Below are 25112 nucleotides of genomic sequence, written 5' to 3'. Positions count from 1 at the left end.
TAAGAAAACTCAGTGTTTGGTCTTAAAGCCTTCAGCTGATTGGATGAGGCCTATGCACATTATGGGAGGGAGGATAACCTTCTTTATTCAAGACCCACTGACTGTAAATGTTAATCACACATCTAAAACATAATTTCACAGCAATATCTAGAATAGTGTTCGATCAAAAAGTTGGGCATCATAGCCTAGCAAAACTGACACATAAATTTAACCACCTTAAGGACAGAAAAGAGGGACAGTGAAGCTCCAGATGAGGAGCTAGAGCTAGAGCAGTGGCCTAAGAAGGGCCACAGACAAACTCAGTCTGTGACTGGAGAGAAGTAGGATATGTCGGGTTAGTCAGGGCTGGGGAACATGAGATACAAGTTATACCTATGGTGAACTTGGCTCCATGCTGCCTCTTCTGACTTAGTTTCACCCACTGAGTGATGGTACAGTTGATGCAGGTTTCTACTGCAGGCCTTGCTCAAGTGAGCAGAGGCTAAGATTTTGCTTCCCTTGTTTCTCCAGTAAAATGTACCTATCCTGAAAAATCTCATTTTATAGGATGCTCACTTAGTGGGTGGCTTAGCCAAGTTTTGGCAATCTAATAGCTTAAAATAGTAAATTTCAACCTTTTGTTAATAAAAATAAAAATAAAAATAAATTATAAGCTTCTTTGACTGAAGGCAGTTGGGAAAATTCATGCCTGGGTCCAGGTACCTCTGTAGTACCTTTATTTGCTTGAAAAGTATCTCCTGCAAAAAACTTTGAAAGTATCCTCATAGTCTTATCCACCAGTGACACATTTTCTTTTTGTACTGTACTAGCTACTAACCTGTTATTTCTTCTTTTTTTCATTAGAGGATTTTATATATTTATTTGAGAGAGAGAGCACGAGCAGAAGGAGAGGAAGAAGCAGACCTGTCTGAGCAGGGAGTCTGACATGGGGCTCGATCCCAGGACCCTGGGATCATGACCTGAGCCAATGGCAGACACTTAATCAATGGAGCTACCCAGGCGCCCCTAAACTATTATTTCTTAACTCATGCCCATCCTTCTATACATGGCTCTGTGATAATCAGGCTAAGAGTCTGCAAACTACATTTTCAAGACTCCCTTGCAGCTTCAATGGGAGGAACTGATTAGAGACTGGAAAGCCAGTGACAAGTAGAAGAGACCTTCATGTTGTGTCCAAGTCCTATAAACATGCTTCCAGTGGCAGAAGCTGCAGGAACAGCAGACAGCTCTAGCTCCTGCATTTTTTTGTATGCTCAGTAATGGCTGCAAATATCCCCTTCAGAGATATAAGCACCAGATGTGTAGTACCTTCCCTGAGTACTGAGAAATGGCCCCTGAGCAGCTTCAACTCAAAGCTTTGAGCATCATTAAGAGGCACGCACAGCCCCTCCAGTGTCCAATGATTAAATGGGAAGGGCACTGGCAGAGAAACGGGCACTAACAGTTCAAGGAGGCCCGGAGGAATGCAAGATCAGATGAGCAGTAACTTCCTTAGAGTCAGCCATTGTGGCACTCTCCTCAGGAGTCCAAGCACTGGATTGCAGTGTTGTCTCAGAGGTCTGCATGCCAGCTGTGTGGACCCTTCCCTACCCACAGATCTTTGCACCAGCTGGGGCTCTGCTTCACTGGTCAGAACTAAAGCCAGCTCCATGGTAGCACCTCTTCTGAGCTCCTGGGATCTGGCAACACCTCTCTTTTCATTTTTGTTCTTCCAGCCCTAGAGATGAGGGCTGCCTCCCAGAGTTACCTCAAAGTCCAAAGGCAAAAGAGTATGAAAGTCCAACCCCTTTCATACTCTTTTGCCTTGATTAAATTTCTGGTGTTTGAAACAACTAATTTGGGTTTCCTTTCAAGTCTGGACCCTTAACCATATATGTACTCCCTTTCCCACAGCTTTAGTAGCTGGAATGTTCTAGGATTATTGCCTTTAGGGTAGGACAATAATTAGGGTAGGATTTCTGTCAAAGTCTAGAAAGAGAGAAAGTTTAGGGATTAATGGAGTTTTTAAAAATGTTCTTTTGAATCCCAAGACAGACAATAATTTTGAGCTTTAAGAGCTTGAATTTTGGTTTCTCAAAAGCAGGGCTCTCAGGTCATTGTTTTTTTGTTTTGTTTTGTTTTTGGTCTTAAACTGTAAGTACTCTTTTCTTTTTCTCCTAGACTATATAATTATTCTGAATGGTAGGGAAGAAGCATAAATTGCCAGATCCCAGTATGTGGCAGTTATTCACGGTTTCTGAAGAGTAGCCCTGTTTCTTGCCCCTCCCCTTTCAGATGAGCAATACAGCCATCAGTAGCAGTGGGAATCTGAGCACAGAGCGAAGTGAAGCTTCTTGCCCGGAAAGCACTGCATTGGATTTCCTGTGTGGGGACAGCAGAGTGAGACAATCAATGTGGACAGTAAATACAGAGGGCCTCAATATGAGGCACCAAGGGGTCCCAAGACCACTGCATCAGGTTTTCTGCCACTCCAGGCTGAGAAAGAGATTGGGCCAAACTATGGTGGTCTAGAGTTGTTGCTTTTGGTAGAAATAAAGTGGAAGATGTCATCAGAGTCTGCCCCAAAGTATGGGCATTTGTGTAGATGCCAGAGTAGAGAAAAAAATGACTATATCCAAAGGCCATAAGGGTGCTAGTATAGAAAGTGAATCCAGCCTGTACAGGTAATCTGCCCGAACAGTGAATCCAATTCCTAGGACAGGGAATTCAGGACATGTAGGGAATCCAACCTGGACAGAGAGTTCAGCGTGGACAAATGCCCCATCCTCATGCCATGATATTAGATAGTCTCTGCCTCCAGAACTTACAAGTTCCTAAGTGGGGAGAAAAATGGTGATGAGGATCCTATATTAACCTTTTAACTAAACTTTATTGAATTTTTTAACTGGAATGCTTAACTTTAGCAGAATTGACCTAGATTATATTATCTTTCATTAGATGGAATGGGGCTGGAAGGAAATTATTTTATTATATTATAATTTATTTAAATTATTTATATCAACATATAATGTATTATTTGCCCCAGGGATACAGGTCTGTGAATCATCAGGCTTACACATTTCACAGCACTTCTCATAGAACATACCCTCCCCAATGTCTAACCCAACCACCCTATCTCTATCCCCCAACCCCCAGCAACCCTCAGTTTGTTTTGTGAAATTAAGGGTCTCTTATGAGGAAATTATATTACTACTAAGGAATATATAGCAAGGTTGCTTTTTGCATGTCTGAACACATGGGCATCTATCCCACTTGATATGTTTAGAGTATCCCTCCTTTACAAGGAAGTGCTAGTCAAAGACATTTTTAGGCAGGGGTACTTTTTCCTGTATGAAAGAGAAGAATACTTTTGTGACTAGGACCAGAAATGATGTTTTGTTGCTTGCAATACAAAACAGAACAAAGGAATCATGAAGTTTCTGAGTTTGCTCCTCAATTAAAAAGAAAAAGAAGAGAAACAACTGGAGGCATCCAATATAATCTAGGAGGCCAAAAACATAAACCCAAAGCTACTTTTGAGTTACTTTTGAAAGTCCTCAGTTCAAGAATTTTTCCTCTTTTGAAGAGAATATTTTTGTCTACTTAGGTAATATAACTATGCAGTATTTTTGAGTTCCCATGTTATTTTAAGATGTTAGACATTATGAAATTAGATTCTAAAGAAAAAAAATTCCAATGGAAATCAGTTGTAATACTGTGTGATGAGAGGACTCTTAGTCAAAAGCAATAGATTTGGTCCAATGTAACAATCAGTGAGTGGGATCTTGCTTTATGTCAGGTGTTGTACTGGACATTTTGAGGTAAAAACCCTTGCCTTGAATTGCCCACCTTGGCAAATTTTGGCAGATTTGAGATTGAGGAAAATATTATTGATTGAAGAAAAAAACTGTATACTCATAGCAAACCAGCTTTGGATGAAGATTAGGAAACTAGAAATTTAAATAGTATCATATTTCCACATGCATAGAAGAAAAAGAAATGGTTTTCACCTCCCTTCCCTTCAGTTCTTCTGTTTTCAATAAGAATTAAAGAAAGTTGGGTAGGACTTATGTGATGGTTGTTTATTGGTCTTCTAATTGGCCTTCCCTGATAACTCTATTAAAATATGTATGTTTTTATCCTCGCAAAAAAAAAAAAAAAAGTCTTACTGAGTTATACTATATGAAAGCTTCTTAATAATTTTTCTTTAATTTAAAAGGAAGAATTCAAATATCTATGGATAAATACAAAAGTATTTTTAATTGTAATGATTCAGAAAGGGAAATGTTAAGAAGCATTAAGATCAGAACAGCCGTCATTTGGTATTTCACTGATTTATACTAACCAGCATCAGTCTCAGTGCTGATGCACTGAGTGTGAAAAGCTATGAGTAAGTTTAGATCAATGCACACTTGATTGATACAATAATTGCACCCAAATACCCATTTACAAATAGCATCGTTATAATGGAACTTCATTTAGAAATGAACTTCTACTAAAAATTCAATTCATTTCCACAATCATTTCTTTAGCATCTATTACACATATCTGAGGTTCCAAGCAAGATGCTTTTATGGATGTTATAATGAGTAAAGCATGGCCTCAATTTTTAAAGATGAAGTCAGAGACTTCTTCTGTCTTCGTATCCACTGTATTCCAGCGTTTAGATAGTTCTTAATACATAATTGACATTCAGCTAAAGCTATGTATGTTATGTTATAATGTGAAGCTTTATATGTGAAGTACTTCAAGCAGAAAGTGGAATTAGGTCATAGAAGTGTGGGGCAGCAAAACAAATATCTTACCTTGCTTTTGTCTAAGTACATTGAAACCCGAAGATAAAGTATGTGCACTCATGTGTCCTTGCACACAGTCACTGTATTTCACTCTATTCTGCAAGATAGATGAAGCCTTGAGCGCCTTCACTAGAAGCTGATGACTTCCTAACTAAATGCAGATATTAACAGATATGTAAGAACCTTGCAGTTACAATAGTTATGTGGGTAGCTTTATTTCCCATCACTGAGAATTATAAGCAGACTAATTGAAACAATGAGGTTCTTATTAAAAAATATTTAGCTATATCTTTTATTGAGACACCAGTTTTTCTGAGATATAAATATAAAGTTAAAAATAAAACTACTCTTTAAAGCTGACCTTTATTTCTGAGTTTTCCTTGCCCAGTTACTGTGGATCTACCATGGATCCATGAGGCAGGTCCCAGTAAGCTCACCCAACTCTGGGAGTCATTTACCTCGTGTTGTCTGAAATATGCATCTCATGGGCCCCAAGAATGCAGATTTGACCTGTTCAGCTCTCAGAGTGAGTCTTATCATCTGGTAGTTAAAGATTTTACATTCACTCACTCCAATTGTAGATTAAATCTGGTTTTGTTTTTTAAAGCAGCTCTTCCATTGCCTTCATTAGTAGAGGAAACATTGGAATATGTTGTTTTGGTTCTTGATCTTACTATCAAAGATGGGTAAATTCTTTAAGTGTACGATAGAATGATCCAACAATTCTATGCATTACTCAGTGCTCATACCCTTCATCTGTTTTACCCATCCCCCACCCACCTCCCCTCTGGCAACTACCAGTTTGTTCTCTAAAGTTAAGTCTGGTTTTTTTGGTCTCTTCTTTCTTTGTTCATTTTTGTATTTCTTAAATTCCACACGTGAGTGAGATCATATGGCATTTGTCTTTCTCACTTATCTCACTTAGTAGTATACTCTCTAGATCCATCTGTGTTGTTGCAAATGGCATAATTTAATTCTTTTTTAATGGCTGAATAATAGTCTGTTGTGTATGTGTGTGTGTGCACATCTTCTCTTATCCATTCATCTATGGATGGACTCTGTATGTGAATTATACTTTAAAAGTGATAGGGCAGTTCTTTTCCATGGGTGGGAGATAGCAAGAAATCTAGATGACTCTTTATGTATGACCTCGTTGTTTTCTATTGAGAATTTTCTTATTTCCTGGCATTTGGCACACCTCTTTCTGCTACAGGGTCATTAGACTTGGATTATTCAAAGCAGGAATCTTTCTCAACTTTGGGGTTAGCAAGGTATTGTTCACATCACTCCCTGTGCCATTGAATATTTGCCTTTCCAGCTGCTGATAAAATCATCTTTGCTATTTGGTCTCAAGAGAAAAAAAAAGTGTATTCACCTCACAAGCACGGAAGGTAATGAAGAAGCATTTCTGGGCCAAGAAATGTCAAAGCCAATATAGCTTTAAGATCTTCTGCATCTCCCTGATTCTCATGTTCTGCTGCTGCTACTGCTGACTCTTGAGTTTTTAATGAGTGGCAGGTGTGTTCAATTTCAGAGTTCATGCGCTAAAGTCTGATGGCCATTGAACTGTCCCTCTGTCTTGGTTAAATGTCTTTATTATTTTAAAATTAGAAACAAAGAGAACGGGGGAGGAGTCAAGATGGCGGAGAAGTAGCAAGCTGAGACTGCTTCAGCTAGCCGGAGATCAGCTAGATAGCTTATCTAAAGATTGCAAACACCTGAAAATCCATCGGCAGATCGAAGAGAAGAAGAACAGCAATTCTGGAAACAGAAAAACAACCACTTTCTGAAAGGTAGGACCGGCGGAGAAGTGAATCCAAAGCGACGGGAAGATAGACCCCGGGGGGAGGGGCCGGCTCCCGGCAAGCAGCGGAGCAACCGTGCACAAAATCAGGACTTTTAAAAGTCTGTTCCGCTGAGAGACATAGCTCCAGAGGCTAAACCGGGGCGAAACCCACGCGGGGTCAGCGTGGCCTCAGGTCCCGCAGGGTCACAGAAGGATCGGGGGTGTCTGAGTGTCGCAGAGCTTGCGGGTATTGGAACGGGAAAGCCGGCTACAGAGACAGAGCCGACAGTAAGCTCGCAGCTCGGTGTTACCTTGAACCGGTCGCAGGCTCGGTGAGCTCGGAGCGCGGCCGGAGGTCAGGCAGACGGGAGTAACTGGGCGCTGTTCTCTGAGGGCGCACTGAGAAGTGGGGCCCTGGGCTCTCGGCTCCTCCGGGCCGGAGACCAGGAGGCCGCCATTTGTATTCCCGTCCTCCGGAACTCTACGGAAAGCGCTCAGGTAACAAAAGCTCCTGAAAGCAAACCCTAGCGGATTACTCACCCCGGCCCCAGGTAAGGGCGGTGTAATTCCGCCTGGGGCAAAGACACTTGAGAATCACTACACCAGGCCCCTCCCCCAGAAGATCAACAAGAAATCCAGCCGAGACCAAGTTCACCTACCAAGGAGTGCGGTTTCAATACCAAGGAGAGCAGCAGAATTCCAGAGGAGGAGAAAGCCAAACACGGAACTCATGGCTTTTTTCCTGGGATTTTTTTTAGTCTTGCAGTTAATTTGATTTTTTCTTTTTCATTTTTTTTTTTCTCGCCTTCGGGTAAAATTTTTTTTTTTTTTTAACTGCTACCTTTTTCTTTTTTAACGATTTTTTACTAGTTTATCTAATATATATATTTTTTCTTTTTTACATTTTTCTTAGGTGTTTTCTTTTTTAAAAAATTCTTTTCTTTTCTTTTCTTTTTTTTTTTTCTTTTCTTTTTGTTTTTTTTTTTCTTTCTTCCTTTTTGAACCTCTTTTTATCCCCTTTCTCCCCACTCACGATTTTGGATCTCTTCTAATTTGGTTAAAGCATATTTTCCTGGGGTTGTTGCCACCCTTTTAGTATTTTACTTGCCCCTCCATTTACTCTTATCTGGACAAAATGACAAGACGTAAAAATTCACCACAAAAAAAAGAACAAGAGGCAGTACCGAAGGCTAGGGACCTAATCAATACAGACATCAGTAATATGTCAGATCTAGAGTTCAGAATGACAATTCTCAAGGTTCTAGCCAGGCTCGAAAAAGGCATGGAAGATATGAGAGAAACCCTCTCGAGAGATATAAAAGCCCTTTCTGGAGAAATAAAAGAACTAAAATCTAACCAAGTTGAAATCAAAAAAGCTATTAATGAGGTGCAATCAAAAATGGAGGCTCTCACTGCTAGGATAAATGAGGCAGAAGAAAGAATTAGTGATATAGAAGACCAAATGACAGAGAATAAAGAAGCTGATCAAAAGAGGGACAAACAGCTACTGGACCACGAGGGGAGAATTCGAGAAATAAGTGACACCATAAGACGAAACAACATTAGAATAATTGGGATTCCAGAAGAAGAAGAAAGTGAGAGGGGAGCAGAAGGTATACTGGAGAGAATTATTGGGGAGAATTTCCCCAATATGGCAAAGGGAACGAGCATCAAAATTCAGGAGGTTCAGAGAATGCCCCTCAAAATCAATAAGAATAGGCCCACACCCCGTCACCTAATAGTAAAATTTACAAGTCTCAATGACAAAGAGAAAATCCTGAAAGCAGCCCGGGAAAAGAAGTCTGTAACATACAATGGTAAAAATATTAGATTGGCAGCTGACTTATCCACAGAGACCTGGCAGGCCAGAAAGAGCTGGCATGATATTTTCAGAGCACTAAACGAGAAAAACATGCAGCCAAGAATACTATATCCAGCTAGGCTATCATTGAAAATAGAAGGAGAGATTAAAAGCTTCCAGGACAAACAACAACTGAAAGAATTTGCAAATACCAAACCAGCTCTACAGGAAATATTGAAAGGGGTCCTCTAAGCAAAGAGAGAGCCTACAAGTGGTAGATCAGAAAGGAACAGAGACCATATACAGTAACAGTCACCTTACAGGCAATACAATGGCACTAAATTCATATCTCTCAATAGTTACCCTGAATGTGAATGGGCTAAATGCCCCTGTCAAAAGACACAGGGTATCAGAATGGATAAAAAAACAAAACCCATCTATATGTGGCCTCCAAGAAACTCATTTTAAGCCCGAAGACACCTCCAGATTTAAAGTGAGGGGGTGGAAAAGAATTTACCATGCTAATGGACATCAGAAGAAAGCAGGAGTGGCAATCCTTATATCAGATCAATTAGATTTTAAGCCAAAGACTATAATAAGAGATGAGGAAGGAAACTATATCATACTCAAAGGGTTTGTCCAACAAGAAGATTTAACAATTTTAAATATCTATGCCCCCAATGTGGGAGCAGCCAACTATATAAACCAATTAATAACAAAATCAAAGAAACACATCAACAATAATACAATAATAGTAGGGGACTTTAACACTCCCCTCACTGAAATGGACAGGTCATCCAAGCAAAAGATCAGCAAGGAAATAAAGGCCTTAAACGACACACTGGACCAGATGGACATCACAGATATATTCAGAACATTTCATCCCAAAGCAACAGAATACACATTCTTCTCTAGTGCACATGGAACATTCTCCAGAATAGGTCACATCCTCGGTCCTAAATCAGGACTCAACAGGTATCAAAAGATTGGGATCATTCCCTGCATATTTTCAGACCACAATGCTCTAAAGCTAGAACTCAACCACAAAAGGAAGTTTGGAAAGAACCCAAATACATGGAGACTAAACAGTATCCTTCTAAAGAATGAATGGGTCAACCGGGAAATTAAAGAAGAATTGAAAAAAATCATGGAAACAAATGATAATGAAAATACAACGGTTCAAAATCTGTGGGACACAACAAAGGCAGTCCTGAGAGGAAAATATATAGCGGTACAAGCCTTTCTCAAGAAACAAGAAAGGTCTCAGGTACACAACCTAACCCTACACCTAAAGGAGCTGGAGAAAGAACAAGAAAGAAACCCTAAGCCCAGCAGGAGAAGAGAAATCATAAAGATCAGAGCAGAAATCAATGAAATAGAAACCAAAAAAACAATCGAACAAATCAACGAAAGTAGGAGCTGGTTCTTTGAAAGAATTAATAAAATTGATAAACCCCTGGCCCGACTTATCAAAAAGAAAAGAGAAAGGACCCAAATAAATAAAATCATGAATGAAAGAGGAGAGATCACAACTAACACCAAAGAAATACAAACTATTATAAGAACATACTATGAGCAACTCTACGGCAATAAATTTGACAATCTGGAAGAAATGGATGCATTCCTAGAAACATATAAACTACCACAACTGAGCCAGGAAGAAATAGAAAGCCTGAACAGACCCATAACCAGTAAGGAGATTGAAACAGTCATTAAAAATCTCCAAACAAACAAAAGCCCAGGGCCAGACGGCTTCCCGGGGGAATTCTACCAAACATTTAAAGAAGAACTAATTCCTATTCTCCTGAAACTGTTCCAAAAAATAGAAATGGAAGGAAAACTTCCAAACTCATTTTATGAGGCTAGCCTCACCTTGATCCCAAAACCAGACAAGGATCCCACCAAAAAAGAGAGCTATAGACCGATATCCTTGATGAACACAGATGCGAAAATACTCAACAAAATACTAGCCAATAGGATTCAACAGTACATTAAAAGGATTATTCACCACGACCAAGTGGGATTTATTCCAGGGCTGCAAGGTTGGTTCAACATCCGCAAATCAGTCAATGTGATACAACACATCAATAAAAGAAAGAACAAGAACCATATGATACTCTCAATAGATGCTGAAAAAGCATTTGACAAAGTACAACATCCCTTCCTGATCAAAACTCTTCAAAGTGTAGGGATAGAGGGCGCATACCTCAATATCATCAAAGCCATCTATGAAAAACCCACCGCAAATATCATTCTCAATGGAGAAAAACTGAAAGCTTTTGGGCTAAGGTCAGGAACACGGCAGGGATGTCCATTATCACCACTGCTATTCAACATCGTACTAGAGGTCCTAGCCTCAGCAATCAGACAACAAAAGGAAATTAAAGGCATCCAAATCGGCAAAGAAGAAGTCAAATTATCACTCTTCGCAGATGATATGATACTATATGTGGAAAACCCAAAAGACTCCACTCCAAAACTGCTAGAACTTATACAGGAATTCAGTAAAGTGTCAGGATATAAAATCAATGCACAGAAATCAGTTGCATTTCTCTACACCAACAGCAAGACAGAAGAAAGAGATATTAAGGAGTCAATCCCATTTACAATTGCATCCAAAACCATAAGATACCTAGGAATAAACCTAACCAAAGAGACACAGAATCTATACTCAGAAAACTATAAAGTACTCATGAAAGAAATTGAGGAAGACACAAAGAAATGGAAAAATGTTCCATGCTCCTGGATTGGAAGAATAAATATTGTGAAAATGTCTATGCTACCTAAAGCAATTTACACATTTAATGCAATTCCTATCAAAGTACCATCCATCTTTTTCAAAGAAATGGAACAAATAATGCTAAAATTTATATGGAACCAGAAAAGACCTCGAATAGCCAAAGGGATATTGAAAAAGAAAGCCAACGTTGGTGGCATCACAATTCCGGACTTCAAGCTCTATTACAAAGCTGTCATCATCAAGACAGCATGGTACTGGCACAAAAACAGACACATAGATCAATGGAACAGAATAGAGAGCCCAGAAATAGACCCTCAAATCTATGGTCAACTAATCTTCGACAAAGCAGGAAAGAATGTCCAATGGAAAAAAGACAGCCTCTTCAATAAATGGTGCTGGGAAAATTGGACAACCACATGCAGAAAAATGAAATTGGACCATTTCCTTACACCACACACAAAAATAGACTCAAAATGGATGAAGGACCTCAATGTACGAAAGGAATCCATCAAAATCCTTGAGGAGAACACGGGCAGCAACCTCTTCGACCTCTGCCGCAGCAACATCTTCCTAGGAACAACGCAAAAGGCAAGGGAAGCAAGGGAAAAAATGAACTACTGGGATTTCATCAAGATCAAAAGCTTTTGCACTGCAAAGGAAACAGTTAACAAAATCAAAAGACAACTGACAGAATGGGAGAAGATATTTGCAAACGACATATCAGATAAAGGACTAGTGTCCAGAATCTATAAAGAACTTAGCAAACTCAACACCCAAAGAACAAATAATCCAATCAAGAAATGGGCAGAGGACATGAACAGACATTTCTGCAAAGAAGACATCCAGATGGCGAACAGACACATGAAAAAGTGCTCCATATCACTCGGCATCAGGGAAATACAAATCAAAACCACAATGCGATATCACCTCACACCAGTCAGAATGGCTAAAATCAACAAGTCAGGAAATGACAGATGCTGGCGAGGATGCGGAGAAAGGGGAACCCTCCTACACTGTTGGTGGGAATGCAAGCTGGTGCAGCCACTCTGGAAAACAGCATGGAGGTTCCTCAAAATGTTGAAAATAGAACTGCCTTATGACCCAGCAATTGCACTATTGGGTATTTACCCTAAAGATACAAACGTAGTGATCCAAAGGGGCACGTGCACCCGAATGTTTATAGCAGCAATGTCCACAATAGCCAAACTATGGAAAGCACCTAGATGCCCATCAACAGATGAATGGATCAAGAAGATGTGGTATATATACACAATGGAATACTATGCAGCCATCAAAAGAAATGAAATCTTGCCATTTGCAACAACATGGATGGAACTAGAGCGTATCATGCTTAGCGAAATAAGTCAAGCAGAGAAAGACAACTATCATATGATCTCCCTGATATGAGGAAGTGGTGATGCAACATGGAGGCTTAAGTGGGTAGAAGAAGAATAAATGAAACAAGATGGGATTGGGAGGGAGAGAAACCATAAGTGACTCTTAATCTCACAAAACAAACTGAGGGTTGCCGAGGGGAGGGGGTTTGGGAGAAGGGGTTGGGATTATGGACATTGGGGAGGGCATGTGATTTGGTGAGTGCTGTGAAGTGTGTAAACCTGGTGATTCACAGACCTGTACCCCTGGGGATAAAAATATATGTTTATATAAAATAAAAAAATTAAAAAAAAAAAAGAAACAAAGAGAACATCTTCCTTTAAAACAACTGTTGTGTGGTGTGGTGCAAAAATAATGAATGCTGTTATGCTGAAAATAAAAAATAAATTAAAAAAATTACTGTTGTTTGAAAACTGACTAAATGATTAAAAGACATCTTCTTTTTCTGTTTAAAAAACAGTCTCGGGGCGCCTGGGTGGCTCAGTGGGTTAAGCCGCTGCCTTTGGCTCAGGTCGTGATCTCAGGGTCCTGGGATCGAGTCCCGCGTCGGGCTCTCTGCTCAGTAGGGAGCCTGCTTCCCTCTCTCTCTCTCTCTGCCTGCCTCTCCATCTACTTGTGATCTCTCTCTGTCAAATAAATAAATAAAATCTTTAAAAAAAAATAAAAAACAGTCTCACGTTCTAAGCATCCTGGTCCGAATGCCAAAAACTGTAGGGGGAGACCCTAGAGGACCTGGCTGGACTTCCCAACTAATTCACTGACTTTCTTATTTTTTTCTTTCTTATTTTCTTATTCTTGTCTCTGGGAGACTTTCTCAACTTTATTTTCCAGTGTTTTTTTTTTAATTTTAATTTTTTTTTTTTATAAACATATATTTTTATCCCCAGGGGTACAGGTCTGTGAATTGCCAGGTTTACACACTTCACAGCACTCACCAAAGCACATACCCTCCCCAATGTCCATAACCCCACCCCCCTTTCCAGTGTGTTTTTTCGTGAATTCTTCATCTCAGCTATTGTATTTTTTTCATTTCCAAGGGCGCTCTTGTGTTCTTGGAGAGTGTGCTTGTTTTTCAGCCTCCTTTTTTTATTTCACGGGTGCAATATCTTCTCTTCTCTTCTGAGGAGAATTAATTATTATATTTTGAAATTTTCTTAGCTACCTGCTCTGTTCCTTGGAGTTTTTCTTTCTTTCTTTAAAAAAAATTATTCCCATATGTCCATTTTGATTGCTGTCTTTAGTGAAAAAGGATGATATTTTTTAAGATAGAAGCCATAAAAAGCAGACTGGAAACTATATTTGGATAGAGGAGGTTAACCAGTGAGCCTTACTCTAGGAAGGTCTGTCTGGACAGTTTTGTTGGGTGACCACCAACTCAGCATCTTTAGATCTTTTTTCTAGGATTGATCCATTTCTCCAAAGAGAAATCTACCTGTGGAAAGTGCCCAAGCCTGCTTGCTGGCCTCTGCCAGCTGAGTGGGGACTAGGGTTTCAGACTTTTTTTTTTTTTTTTTTTTTTTTTTTAGCTAATCTCTTGTTTTTAGTAAGGCATCTCACACCCACCTTCATACATACCCAAGCGAGAATCTCCTGAATTCAGTTTCCTGGACAATAGTTCTCTAGTCTTCTGGCAGGGTGTGAGAGAGGCCTTTATCTGGCTATAGTTGGTGGGAAAGGGGTTCTAGGGTCCTAGCTCCCTCTTTTATACACTCTTACTACTATTTTCAGACCCATTGCTGTGTTACTTTTGGAGAGATCTGATGCCTTCATCCCTGAGGTACTCTACAAGACTTTGGCAGACTGGTCTGCTTGCCAAATCACAATCCTTTCTCCCTCTATCCCTGCCTCTTTGTTATAAATAAGGCTTTACTGGAACATAGCCATTCCCATAGATGTGTATTGCCTATTGCTGCTTTTGCTTTACAAAGAAGACTTGAGTAATTGTGACAGAGACCCCATGACCTGCAAAGCTTAAATCTGGGCCCTTAGACCAAAAAAAAAAAAAAAAAATTGCGGACTCCTAAACTGCATTACAATGTGAATCAATCTACTTCTTGAACTTCTCTTGTTGACTTGGGCTTCAGTGTTTTCTGATTTGCTAAGTTGATTATCATTTGGTCATCCATTTTCTGGTTTTCAAGATTTTATTACCGATTTATGTTCTGCCATTTTGTTTGTGTTTAATGGTTTATACCTCTCTTCTCCCTTAGAGAAATTTTAGCAGAGTTTTAGGAGTGACATAGAGGTAAGCCTTTGAAGATACTCTCCATATTCAGTTAGAAGTATGAGGTAGAAGTTAGCAACTTGTAAAAGAAAAGCAAGTTTGCAAGAAGTTGACTGCTCAAGGTCACAGGACATAACTGGGATGCAAACCCACATCTCTTAGACCCCCCGAAAAGGTAATTGTGCAGGGGTAGCTATTTTGTTTTGTTCTCTGCTATAGCTTTAGGACCTTGCCTGGCATTTAGGATGTACAGGGTAAATGTTTATTTTAGTAGTTGTTTTAAATTCACATTTGTGACCATACTGTTCCTCTGTTGTCTCCAAGAAATGCTGATCTTAGGGATACTTGTTTCAGTCTCAGGACTCTTCACATTATGGATTTGGATTCATGTAAGCGTGGGTTTGTCACTCACTGCCATATGGTATCAGAGTAGAGGCTATAACTCTTTGATTTTTACTGCTTTTCAGTTTTGTTCTTACACAACTCACTGTGCCATATGAGACATGGTGTCTGAAAGCTCATTGAGAAGTGTAAAGTGTGAAATATAAGGTTCTATTTCCATATGCATAAAAATATTAAGTATCACTAAATGTATAATATAAGATTAGTATCAAATAATTTGTGCTCCTTCTTCAAACACTTATTGACTTGACTTTAGGATATTGGACCCTTGGTCTACTTCTACATCATTGTCTATTTGTTCTCAATCTTCTGAGCTGGCTTTTCCTCTTCACTCCAGTCTCATGGTTGTGAAAAAAAAAATTGTATCATTATAGTGGAGAAATTAGATAACACCTTGAATGGGTAATTAAAATCAACATTATCAGGAGGGCACCTGGTTGGCTCAGTTGGTTAAGTGTCCGACTCTTGATTTTGGTTCAGTGTCATGAGATCAAGTCCCGCATTGGGCTCCACACTCCTGTGGGAAACTTGCTTGAGATTCTCTCACTCTCTGTCCTTTTGCCCCTCCCCCCTAAAATAAATGAATAAATATTTAAAATTAATATTAACAGTAAAGGGCAGATGGGCATTGAGTTCCTCTAGATATGCTAACTTGGGAAGGATACAACATCATTTAGATAGTGTTCTGGCTGGGATCCATTTCCTGAGCCAAATAACTAAGGAACCATCATACAAACCCAAAATGAATTATATATTGTTTGGGACATAACAACTAATGAAATACCTGATCCTAGACAGGATTCTGTACTAGAGGGAAAAAAGGCTGTAAAGATGTTGTTGGGTCAATAGATAAAATTGGATCACAGATGGTAGGTTAGGTAGAAGTACTGTATCAGTGTTAAATTTACTGAAGTTGATTACAGTGGTTATATAAGAGAATATTCCAATTTTTATTATTTTATTTTATTTTTCCCATTTTTAAAATAGATTTTATTTATCAAAGAGAGAGAGCAAGAGTGTACAAGCTGGGGGAGTGGCAGGTAAAGGGAGAAGCAGGCTCCCCACTGAGCAAGGAGTCTGATGTGGGACTAGATCCAAGGACCCCGAGATCATGACCTGAGCAGAGGGAAGATGCTTAACTGACTGAGCCACCCAGGTGTTCAGAGATAATTCCCATTCCCATTATTATGAAATAAATACTGAAGTGTTTAGGGGCAAAGGGCAATGATGCATTCCACTTTCAAATGGTAAAAAAAAAATTGTACACACACATACATACACATACACACCACAAGTGGTAAAGGAAATGGTGTAAATGTCAACAATAGGCAAATCTAGATTAAAGGCATATAAATTGTCTTTGTACTATTATAGTTTCACCTTTATGTAAGCTTGAAATTATTTCCAAATAAAAAGATTTTAAAAAGTAATTTTAAAAACCATGTCCTATAAGGTCTTTTGTTGTCTGCTCTTACTAGTTCCCTTATTGTCTATCTGGTGTTCACTCTTGCCTCCCTGGGACCTGGAATACACCAAACTTGTTCTAGACTTTGGGATTTTATATCAGCTTTTCCCTCAGCCTGGAATGCTCTTGCTGCATCTTTTCAGGGCTGTTGCTCTCACATCACTGAGATTCATGTCTTTGTCCAAATGTCATCCCCTCAGAAAGGCCTTCCCAGAAGTGCTGTGCATTTCTTCTTTATGCTCATCACTACCTGAAATTGTTCACTTTTTAAAAAATATTAGTTATTTATTTGAGAGAAGAAGAGAGGAGACGGGCAGAGGGAGAGGGAGAGAGAGAATCTCAAGCAGACTCCATGCTGAGCATGGAGCCCAATGTAGGGCTCAAACGCACAATCCTGAGATCATGACCTGAGATGAAATCAAGAGTCATACACTTAATCGACTGAGCCACCCAGGCGCCCTGTTCACTTTTTTGTTGTGGTTTTTTTTTTTTTTTTTTTCCAGGTGAATGCACATTCCATCAGAACAGGGACATTGTTTTGTCCTTGATGCCTAGAACACCCACTCGATAAATATTTTTTGAATGAATAAATGCATGTCAAAGAAATTTCTTTTATATTCCCTATGGCCTTCACTTTATCTTTAGTGTTCTGTCAGGTTGGCATTCATTTACGATTCCTCTGGGAGCTAGCTCTGGGTCTTTTGTACCTTAGCAGTGACATTGAAGAGTTTATGCCAGGAGTCAGATGTCTCAGGTTATAGCACTAGCTCTGTCATTCATCTGTCCTTGCCTCTGGTGAAAATGTAATGAGATAATGAATATAAGGTGTTTAGCACAGTGCCTAGCACACAGTAAAGAGTCAGTGAAAAGTTGCTACATTAATTATTATTGTATTCTCCTAACATAAAGCCCACGAGATCATAGGTATGTAAGGACTATTGGATTGCCAAATCTAAGAATGCCATTCTCATCTCTTTTTGTTCTTTTATTTTGGAAAATGCTTCCTAATTTTGGAAGTGCCATCCAGTTGCTATCTTTTGTTAGCAGCGAAACAAACAAGTCAAACATTGAAAACACTTTATGTACTTATGAGTTAAATTTTCAAAACGTTTTTTAGGGATTTATTTTATAATATTGTTTGCAAGATTCTAAATCTTAGATTTTTATGTGTGTATATTGTTCTGATTACAATAGATTTTTTCCACAGTGATTTAAAAGCATAATTTAACTAAACTATGCATTTAGCGATGGTATTATCTTTTGTTTTCCTGTGAATTGCAACAAATACATAGCTAAGTTTACACTATCTTTAATGCTCTTTTTTCCTTTGCTTGTTTTCTTTAGCTTTTCTTCACTAAAATCTCAATAGCTCTTTTTAAAGAGAAAAGAACATGTATTTTATTTACTATTAGTGATATATTATTTTTCAGTTTCAAACAAATCAGTTTCACATTGTGATTAATTGATTGGTTGAATGATTTAGAGAGAGCATGAGTGGGGGTTGGGGAAGGCAGAGGAAGACAGAATCTCTTTTTTTAAGCTTTTTATTTAAATTCAATTAGCCAACATAAAGTAAATCATTAGTTTCAGATGTAGAGTTCAGTAATTCATCAGTTGCATATAACATCAGTTGTACATATAAGTGGACATCACATCATGTGCCCTTAATGCCAGTCACACAGTTACCGTATCTCCCAACTTCCCTCCTCTCCAGCAACCCTCAGTTTATTTCCCATTGTTAAGAGTCAAATAGAGAGAATTAAGCAGACTCCCTGCTGAGTGCAGAACCAGATGTGGAGCTCAGTCTTATGACCCGGAGATCATAACCTGAGCCGAAATCAATTTTAGTATATGTGCTGCCGAAGCGAGCACAACCTGAGCCGAAATCAAGAGTCAGATTCTTAACCAAATGAGCCACCAAGAAGGCCCCATCAGCTGTGATTTAAAATTACTATTGGTATGTACTTTCAAACTTTTAGATAAATTTTATTTTTATATTTTTATAGATCTTTATTTATTTATTTGAAAGAAAGAGAGAGCACAGTGGGAGAGTGAGAGGGAGAAGTAGACTCTGCATTGAGCAGAAAGCCCAGTGTGGAGCTTGATCCCAGGACCCTGAGATCATGACCTGAGCCAAAGGTGGATGCTTAACTGACTGAGCCACCTGGGGCCCTTTAGAGCAATTTCGATATTTTGTTCCGGGTGTGAATAATTTTTTATTAATTCAGTGGTGAATTTATATCTCTTTCCACATATTTAGGTTTTATTTTGCTATCTATATTTTATATATTTTAAAATTCTTCATAAATATGAATTTTACTCCCTCTTATTTATGTGGCCATTACTAATTCTGATTTATAATATATTATTAGTATACTTTTGTTACTTTTTGTTTTCATTACTGATATCATGAATGAGAGAGGAGAGATCACAACCAATACCACAGAAATACAAACAAGTATAAAGGAATATTATGAAAAACTTAATATGCCAACAAACTGGAAAACCTGGAAGATGTGTACAAATTCCTGGAAACATGTAAACTACGAAAACTGTTGAAACAGGAAGATATAGAAAATTTGAACAGATTTGAATCAGTAATCAAAAAACTCCCAATAAACAAAAGTAATCAATAAACTCCCAATTAAAAAAAATTTATCTGTGAGGCCAGGTGGCTTCACAGATAAATTTTTAAAAATATATATATTTTGTTGTCTGATTGCTGAGGCTAGGACCTCTAGTACTATGTTGAATAGCAGTGGTGATAATGGACATCCCTGCCGTGTTCCTGACCTTAGCGGAAAAGCTTTCAGTTTTTCTCCATTGAGAATGATATTTGCGGTGGGTTTTTCATAGATGGCTTTGATGATATTGAGGTATGTGCCCTCTATCCCTACACTTTGAAGAGTTTTGATCAGGAAGGGATGCTGTACTTTGTCAAATGCTTTTTCAGCATCTATTGAGAGTATCATATGGTTCTTGTTCTTTCTTTTATTGATGTGTTGTATCACATTGACTGATTTGCGGATGTTGAACCAACCTTGCAGCCCTGGAATAAATCCAACTTGGTCGTGGTGAATAATCCTTTTAATGTACTATTGAATCCTATTGGCTAGTATTTTGTTGAGTATTTTCGCATCTGTGTTCATCAAGGATATTGGTCTATAGCTCTCTTTTTTGATGGGATCCTTGTCTGGTTTTGGGATCAAGGTGATGCTGGCCTCATAAAATGAGTTTGGAAGTTTTCCTTCCATTTCTAATTTTTGGAACAGTTTCAGGAGAATAGGAATTAGTTCTTCTTTAAATGTTTGGTAGAATTCCCCCAGGAAGCCGTCTGGCCCTGGGTTTTTGTTTGTTTGGAGATGTTAATGACTGTTTGAATCTCCTTACTGGTTATGGGTCTGTTCAGGCTTTCTATTTCTTCCTGGTTCAGTTGTGGTAGTTTATATGTTTCTAGGAATGCATCCATTTCTTCCAGATTGTCAAATTTATTGGCGTGGAGTTGCTCATAGTATGTTCTTATAATAGTTTGTATTTCTTTGGTGTTAGTTGTGATCTCTCCTCTTTCATTCATGATTTTATTTATTTGGGTCCTTTCTCTTTTCTTTTTGATAAATAGAGCCAGGGGTTTATCAATTTTATTAATTCTTTCAAAGAACCAGCTCCTAGCCATCAGACAACAAAAGGAAATTAAAGGCATCCAAATCGGCAAAGAAGAAGTCAAATTATCACTCTTCACAGATGATATGATACTGTATGTGGAAAACCCAAAAGACTCCACTCCAAAACTGCTAGAACTTATACAGGAATTCAGTAAAGTGTCAGGATATAAAATCAATGCACAGAAATCAGTTGCATTTCTGTACACTAACAGCAAGACAGAAGAAAGAGAAATTAAGGAGTTAATCCCATTTACAATTGCACCCAAAACCATAAGATACCTAGGAATAAACCTAACCAAAGAGGCACAGAATCTATACTCAGAAAACTATAAAGTACTCATGAAAGAAATTGAGGAAGACACAAAGAAATGGAAAAATGTTCCATGCTCCTGGATTGGAAGAATAAATATTGTGAAAATGTCTATGCTACCTAAAGCAATTTACACATTTAATGCAATTCCTATCAAAGTACCATCCATCTTTTTCAAAGAAATGGAACAAATAATGCTAAAATTTATATGGAACCAGAAAAGACCTTGAATAGCCAAAGGGATATTGAAAAAGAAAGCCAACGTTGGTGGCATCACAATTCCGGACTTCAAGCTCTATTACAAAGCTGTCATCATCAAGACAGCATGGTACTGGCACAAAAACAGACACATAGATCAATGGAACAGAATAGAGAGCCCAGAAATAGACCCTCAACTCTACAGTCAACTAATCTTCGACAAAGCAGGAAAGAATGTCCAATGGAAAAAAGACAGCCTCTTCAATAAATGGTGCTGGGAAAATTGGACAGCCACATGCAGAAAAATGAAATTGGACAATTTCCTTACATCACACACAAAAATAGACTCAAAATGGATGAAGGACCTCAATGTGCGAAAGGAATCCATCAAAATCCTTGAGGAGAACACAGGCAGCAACCTCTTCGACCTGAGCCACAGCAACATCTTCCTAGGAACAACGCCAAAGGCAAGGGAAGCAAGGGCAAAAATGAACTTTTGGGATTTCATCAAGATCAAAAGCTTTTGCACTGCAAAGGAAACAGTTAACAAAATCAAAAGACAACTGACAGAATGGGAGAAGATATTTGCAAACGACATATCAGATAAAGGACTAGTGTCCAGAATCTGTAAAGATCTTAAGAAACTCAACACCCAAAGAACAAATAATCCAATCAAGAAATGGGCAGAGGACATGAACAGACATTTCTGCAAAGAAGACATCCAGATGGCGAACAGACACATGAAAAAGTGCTCCATATCACTCGGCATCAGGGAAATACAAATCAAAACCACAATGCGATATCACCTCACACCAGTCAGAATGGCTAAAATCAACAAGTCAGGAAATGACAGATGCTGGCGAGGATGCGGAGAAAGGGGAACCCTCCTACACTGTTGGTGAGAATGCAAGCTGGTGCAGCCACTCTGGAAAACAGCATGGAGGTTCCTCAAAATGTTGAAAATAGAACTGCCCTATGACCCAGCAATTGCACTATTGGGTATTTACCCTAAAGATACAAACGTAGTGATCCAAAGGGGCACGTGCACCCGAATGTTTATAGCAGCAATGTCCATAATAGCCAAACTATGGAAAGAACCTAGATGCCCATCAACAGATGACTGGATCAAGAAGATGTGGTATATATACACAATGGAATACTATGCAGCCATCAAAAGAAATAAAATCTTGCCATTTGCGAGAACATGGATGGAACTAGAGCGTATCATGCTTAGTGAAATAAGTCAAGCAGAGAAAGACAACTATCATATGATCTCCCTGATATGAGGAAGTGGTGATGCAACATGGAGGCTTAAGTGGGTAGGAGAAGAATCAATGAAACAAGATGGGATTGGGAGGGAGACAAACCATAAATGACTCTTAATCTCACAAAACAAACTGAGGGTTGCTGGGGGGAGGGGGTTTGGGAGAAGGGGGTGGGATTATGGACATTGGGGAGGGTATGTGCTTTGGTGAGTGCTGTGAAGTGTGTAAACCTGGTGATTCACAGACCTGTACCCCTGGGGATAAATATATATGTTTATAAAAAATGAAAAATTAAAAAAATATATATATATTTTATTTTTAAGTAATCTCTGTACCCAAGGTGGGGCTTGAATTCACAACCCTGAAATCAAGTGCAGCATTCTCCACCAATTAAGCTAGCCAGGTGCCCCTTCACAGGCAAATTCTACCAAACATTTAAAGAAAAGTTAATATCAATTCTCAACTATCCAAAAAAACACAAAAAGAAGGAAAACTTCCAAATTCGTTAGCCTGATACTAAAACCAGATAAAGACTCTAGTAACTACAAGCCAATATCCATGTGAACATGGATGCAAGAATTTTCAATAAAATAGTAGAAACCAAATCTAACAATACATTAAAAAAAAATCATTCACCATGATCAAGTGGCATTTATTCCTGAGTTGTATGGGTGGTTCAATATTCACAAATGAAACAATGTGATATATCACATTGATAAAATAAAGGATAAGAAACATATGATCATTTTAATAGATGCAGAAAAAACATTTGACAAAGTATATTATCCATGATAAAAACCCTCAACAAAACAGATTTAGAGGGACCATACCTTAACATAATAAAAGCCACCTATGGGGCACCTGGGTGTCTCAGTTTCTTGGGCATCTGCCTTCAGCTCAGGACATTATGCCAGGGTCCTGGCATCGAGGCCCACATGGGGATCCCTTCTCAGTGGGGAGCCTGCTTCTCCCTCTCCCTCTGGCTGCTGATCTCCCTGCTTGTGCTGTCTCTCTCTCTCTCTGTCAAATAAATTAAAAAAAAAAAAAGTCGCCTATGAAAAACTCAACATCATACTACATGGGGAAATAATGAGAGCTTTTCCATTTGTCCTTTAATTAAGGCTTTTTGTTTTTTTGATCAGACATTTTTATTGTTAGAGAACATAAGAAGTTTTAATACCTTGTGTTGCATATGTTATAGTACATATGCTTAAAATCTGTGAGGACTAAAGATGTTTAAAAAGAATTTAAGAATCTGTACCCATTAGGTTATTTTAATCTTTATTCTAAGTTAGAAGTCAGAACGTATGTATGACAAAAGATTTCACTCCATCATCCATTATCCATTTTAGGATGTGTGGATACAAATCGATTTTTAAGGATATTAAATATTCAATTGCAGATTTAGTAAATGTAGTGAGCTGGGTAAGGTATTATACATTGGGGTATTCTGATAGCCACACTAGCAAAATCAACCCTCAGATTTGTTCCGTGACCTCTCATGTTCATTTTGAGGATTCAGTAGGATAATACTGTTGAAGCTGTTGGTGTTTCCTCAGTATTTGAGAAATACAGCTTGGTTAATTGCTCTTAGTTCTTTTTTATTTATTTATTTTTTTTTTTTAAAGATTTTATTTATTTATCAGAGAGGGGGGTTGGAGAGAGAGCACAGGCAGACAGAATAGCAGGCAGAGGCAGAGGGAGAAGCAGGCTCCCTGCCAAGCAAGGAGCCCGACGTGGGACTCGATCCCAGGACGCTGGGATCATGACCTGAGCCGAAGGCAGCTGCTTAACCAACTGAGCCACCCAGGCGTCCCTCTTAGTTCTTAATTTTAAAAATATCTCTTAGCAAGTGTTATGGGATGAAATGTATCCCTTCAAAATTCATACACTGGAAACTGAATGTGCCTATATTTGGAGATAAGACTTTCAAAGAAGTGATTAAGTTAAAATGAGGCCATTAGGACCCTAATTCAATATGGCTGATGTCCTTATAAGAAGAGGAGATTAGGATGCACAGAGAGACAACAGGGATGTGCATGCACAGAGGAAGCACCATGTCAGGACTCAGCAAGATGGCAGCCATCTGTAAGCTAAGGAGAGAGGCCTTAGCTTTGATCTGTTGACAGCTTGATCTTGACTTCTAGTCTCCAGAACTGTGACAAAATGTATTTCTGTTGTTGAAGCCACCAAGTCAGTGGTTATTTTTTATGGCAACCTTAAGAAACTAATATATCATGTCTCTTATTTCACGAAGAAATTTTTTGGTTTTAATAGTTGTTGAGAATTTTTCTCATTCCCCAAATTTTGTTAATCAGGGAAGAACAGTCTCTCAGCTGCACATATATACCTGAAATGGAGGACAGAGATAGACTTTTAAAATGTGTGGGCTATTAATTTTTTTAAATTTAACCTACATTCTGTTCTCCCTTTGTCCAATATGATTATATTATTCTCATTTAAGTGAGACTTAGAGCTAGAAAGTATATTAAAAACTTCATTATATAATAAGTAAAGTGAGAATAGTATGTTTCAGAAGGTGTTAAACCGTTTCTGGATTATCCCACTGAGGGCTTTAAAAAATGGAATACAGTTTAATGGGAGAGACACTAGTATGACTTAATATTCCAAAATTTCACCTGTTTCAGGCAATTATCAAAGAAAGTCTCCTTTACCAAGTTCAAGATTCAAGCCACAATCTACAAACTTTTTTTCTACTCTATGATGTGAGCATTATTGTTATTCAAAGTACATACCCAGTTTTACCAAATGAGTTTACTTGATGGACTAAGTTTTAAATATATACTTTAATATTTTTTCCGAGATTCAATTTTTTTTTTTTTAAGATTTCATTTATTTATTTGACACACAGAGAGAGACAGCAAGAGAGAGGGAACCAGCAGAGAGAAGCAGGCTTCCCGCCCAGCAGGGACCCCAATGCGGGGCTTGATCCCAGAAACCCCGGGATCATGAACCGAGCGGAAGGCGAATGCTTAAGGACTGAGCCACCCAGGCTTTCCAGAGATTCAATTCTTAAGTATGGTTGCTTATCATACATTTAAAATTTGAATCTATAAATCATAAATCAT

Source organism: Mustela lutreola, chromosome 6, assembly GCF_030435805.1.
Source record: "Mustela lutreola isolate mMusLut2 chromosome 6, mMusLut2.pri, whole genome shotgun sequence".
NCBI classification, from domain to species: domain Eukaryota; kingdom Metazoa; phylum Chordata; class Mammalia; order Carnivora; family Mustelidae; genus Mustela; species Mustela lutreola.
The sequence above is the reverse complement of the archived record's forward strand: the minus strand, read 5'-3'. Positions refer to the sequence as shown.